At 37.7% G+C, this 4693-nt stretch overlaps 1 pseudogene; it reads left to right on the top strand.

The window, feature by feature from the left end:
* The first annotated feature begins 566 nt into the window (after positions 1-566).
* LOC147095611 (uncharacterized) lies at positions 567-2258 on the top strand (annotated as a pseudogene).
* The last annotated feature ends 2435 nt before the right edge of the window (positions 2259-4693 follow it).

The raw sequence follows: 4693 nt of genomic DNA, 5'->3' as shown, positions 1-4693 counted from the left end.
CCTGCACAGGGTGCCTATATATTTTGCACGCTAACTACTGCACACAGCATCTTGTGCACTTTGTATCAATCTATGAATGTTCTTGGATGTCATATGTGCCGTATTATAACTAACTCTGCAGAGAACAACAAAAATAGATAAAATTATATTTATTATCTTTCTAATACCCAGATTGAACTAAAGTATTATAAATTGATTCATTTATTTCACTAAATACATCGAAAGATTCTTTGACAATGTGACAGATATTATGAAGTAATCTCCTTGTATTTGAATGTAATGCACCAGTGCTGCAGAAGTGGAGATTTAGTAATATCTTGAATTTTAAAAAAGTTTGTTTTGGTCTATTAATTTTCTGAATTTCACCAGGGAATGTTACTAAAATAATCTATTCTCAGATCCGTATTACAGTGAAGCAGTTGCCTAATCTGTTTGTTCAATGACTGTAACTAATGTCAATTATTCTGTACACTCGAGATTTCTCTCTGATATAAAGGAAAGTTAGATCTGAAGATGTTTGATCCAGGTGTCATCACACCGACGGCAAACATTACTTCACAGTGTAAATGGAGCGACCAATAATTGTTGAGATATCAGCAATTTACTATCCCATTCTATCAGTGGTTGGTGTCCCTGGTAAGTCACTATGAACAGTTATTATTGAGCTTTCTCAGTGTTAACTATATTACTGTTCTTGCTGCCTGACTAATTCTGCCGTTTGTTTGTTTTGATGTGTTTGATGTTCAGTCATTATTTTCTGATATCAGTTAATTGAGCAACTTGATCCCGTTTTCCAGCATGTTGTTTAAATTACTATCAGAGATGTAACAGGACTTTTCTGATGTTCTAAAATCCACAATTGTACCAATTTCATTCTCAGTCATAATATTAAGGCAAAATAATGCCTCCTGTGTCCCAGCACTGGGCAGGAGCAGCCCATCTAAACTGTATTGTTGCTTTCCAGCTCTGGAATCGCCACGATTTGCGATTCAGACCGTTTAAATGGTGTGTGTGTAGCACAGAGCAGGCCCACGGGGATGTATGGATGTTGCTCTACAATGTCTGGATTTCATACAATATGGTGAGAAGTGAGCTATGAAAACAGATATAGAATGAATAAATTGCGGAAAATCACTCTGATCCATAACAGCACGTTTTGTGTCTTGGAGGGAATAGATTATTGTGTCTGGATAAAGAATTGTTTTACTCAGCAATTATTCATTTAATTAACATACAGACAGAACAACGTGAGTGAAAGCAAGAACAATCCGCGATATATTTATTCATTTTAAACAATGATAATCCATTTGTTGTGAGAATCGCTCATTTTCACTCCCTCCCATATTTCTTGCAGCGAATTTAATGACAATTGTGATTCTCTCCCAAGGAAAGTGCGGCCTCTCCAAATGCATTACTTGTTACCTGGTTGCCATGGCAGCGGTGGATCTACTGTTCATCATTATTAATGTGATACTGTATGAGATTAATCATATTCATTTCACAAATTCATTCCTGAACTACACTCCTGTCTGCAGTCTCAGCCTCGCCCTGGATACTTTTACCATGGATTGTTCGGTCTGGTTAACAGTCTCTTTCACCTTTGATCGATTTGTGGCCATTTGTTGCCAGAAGCTGAGAATCAAATATTGCACCGAAAAAACAGTGGCCATCGTTATAGCAACAGTGTGTGGGCTAATCTTTGTAGAAAATATTCCAGTGTACTTTACAATTGAACATCAGGAAATAATTGACAATGAACCGTGGTTCTGTATAGTAAAATCAAGCGTCTATACCTCACCCGTGTGGACGGCATTCTCCTGGTTTGACATTGTTTTAACTCCATTCGCTCCATTTGTTTTGATTTTGTTTTTTAATACATTGACCATCAGGCACATTCTGGTGACCAGTAGAGTCAGGAGGGGACTCAGGGGCAGTAACAATAGTAGAATCACAAAGATCCAGAGGTGGAGAGTCGGAGAAAATCTACAATTTTACTGCTTGCCATCTCGGGCAGTTTTCTCCTGTTATGGTTGGTAACTTTTACATATGATATCTGCTTCCAAATTACAGACTTTCAAATGATGTTCACAGATTCCGATAACCCTCTCACCATCATGGATGAAACTGGGTTTATGCTTCAGAGTTTGACTTCCTGCACAAATACGTTTATTTATGCAGTAGCGCAGAATAAATTCAGAGGGCAGCTGATCAATGTGATTAAGTGTCCATTTGATCTAATTATTAAATTAGTAAAATAATTGAACTGACTTATCACGATTCTACCTTGCTCAGCCTTCGGTTATCCAATAGATATCATTGCATTTTGTCTAATTATATTTATATTGGCGTGATATTTTAGCATATTTATCTATATTTCTTTCTATCTGTTTCTCCTTCTATCTATCTATCTATCTATCTATCTATCTATCTATCTATTTATCTATCTATCTAGCTATCTATCTAACTTTCTATCTATCTATCTATCTATCTATCTTTCTATTTATCTGTCTATCTATCTGCTTTGTGCACACAGGTTTTGGAAACTTGATGATAACAGGCATTGTAAGTTTCAGTTACGAGCACTTGACCAACGTGGGAGCTATTCGTTATAATAGAGAAGATTAAGCACATATCTGATTAATGTGTTCAAGATTATGGAGGTTTTGATGAAATAAATGATGGAAGAATTAACATTGGGGGTGTGTTGGTAACTGGGGGGCATCAATTTAGATCATCAGCAAATGGACGAAAGGAAAGATTCTGCATACCTGTCTATGGGTATAGTTTAAAAGATTGAGAATGCACTCAGAAATAATTAGAATGGCATTTAAAAGGGAAGTAAATACATATTTGACAACAGTAAGTTTTTTGGGAAAAAGATAGAGCAATTGAAATAAGTCTATACTTGATTCAGAGAGTCAGTGCAGGTGAGCGTTGGAAACCCTGGTTTGGTAGGACACTGATTTGGGAATATATAGTTTTAAGAGTGCAGGAGTTTATATAATGAGTGTTTGGAGGTTATTAGAGATGAAACGAGGATTACACTCAGGGGGCCGAGGAAGGGAAATAGTTGAAGGAGTTATTGAAGTGGACGTGATAGAATGGGAAGTGTGGGGTGGGAATGTGATAGTGCACAAGGGCAGTCTACACTATCAAAACCCTTCGTAATTTTGAACACCTCCATGAAATTTCACTTTAACCTTCCCTGCTCTAAGGAGAACAATCCCAATCTCTAGTCTCCACATAACTGAAGTCCCTCATCCGTTGTATTATATTAGTAAGTCTCCTCTGTGCCAACTGCAAGGCATGCACCTCCTTTTCTCAGAATTGGACACAATAATCCATGCTATCAAAATTTGAAGGGATCATTGGAAGTCATTCCGCTGCAACTGAGCTTTGCAGATCGTTAGACTTCAAAGAGAAAGGAAACTTGACGAAACATTGTGCAATACACTGCGCATTATGTATATCAGTGAACATCCAAAGACATTTCCGTGGTTCTGCAGAATGCCCCTGATGCAATATCCCATCTACGGAACTGGAGCAAAAGCCAACCGCATGTCTATGATAGAGATGTGAACACCCAGTTTCAAAATGTTGCATTCTTTTTATTTTTGTATCATTAAACAAACAGGCTTGCATTTATAGGACATCTTATCTTGTATGTGAGTAACCGTTTAAAGGACTTTGATGAAATTACTTTTGAAGGGCTATTTTGCACAGTAACATGGCAACAAATTCACACAGAGTCACATCCTACAGGTAGCAATGACGTATTTATGAATCTGTTTATATGATGATAGAATGATACAGCTCAGAAGGAGGCCATTTGGCCCATCGCGCCTGTGCTGGCTCTTTGACAATGCGATCCCTTTACTCCCTTTCCCCTGATCTGTCCCCTTAGCCCTGTATTTTATTGCACCTTCAAGTATTTATCCAATTTCCTTTCGAAAGTTAATACTGATTCTGTTTCCAACCCCCTTTCAAGCAATGCATTCCAGATCACAACAACTTGCTGCTTAAAAGTAACTTTTCCTCGTGTCATCTCTAGTTATTTTGCCTATCATCTTAAATCTGTGTCTTCTGCTTAACGACCCTACTGTCACTGCAAACAGATTCGCTTTACTTACTCTACCAAAACCGTTCATGATCTCTATCAAATATCCTCTCAATCTACTTTGCTCTAAGAAGAACCCCAGTTTAAACCAAAAGTTTTTGACATTGAACCTCAACTATATCATCCCATCCAAATGCTACAATAGTTTATTTGATCAATACTGACAATCCTCTCCTTTTCACCTTTCAATTTTCACGATCTTTTCTGAATTCTTTATAGCCAAGAATATTGATCTCTCATTCTTTCCCTTCATTGAGCCAGGTTTCTGTTATTGCCACGACAGCATATTCCCATATGGCGACAAGCGCATGCAGCCCACCAACATTAATAACCATGCTACGGTCATTTATGCACCTGCACTGCAATCACATCTTAGACTGCCTTGCCTGTTTATTCTACATGATTCTTCATATTTCTGTACTATTCTATAGTCTAGTAATTTCGTGTTTCCCAGTTCTCCGTGGCCTTGATTTTCCTGTCAAATGTTTCATCTTCATACCCATCCACTTGCCAAATTAGTTTACATCCTTCCCCACAGCAGTGGTTAAACGCCCAGTGAGGAGATTTGTACCAGCT

The sequence above is a fragment of the Somniosus microcephalus genome, unplaced genomic scaffold, assembly GCF_052327205.1.
Source record: "Somniosus microcephalus isolate GS21.2 unplaced genomic scaffold, FLI_Smic_1.0 unresolved_chr1, whole genome shotgun sequence".
Lineage (NCBI taxonomy): Eukaryota > Metazoa > Chordata > Chondrichthyes > Squaliformes > Somniosidae > Somniosus > Somniosus microcephalus.
This window is presented reverse-complemented; position numbering and strand designations above follow the sequence as displayed.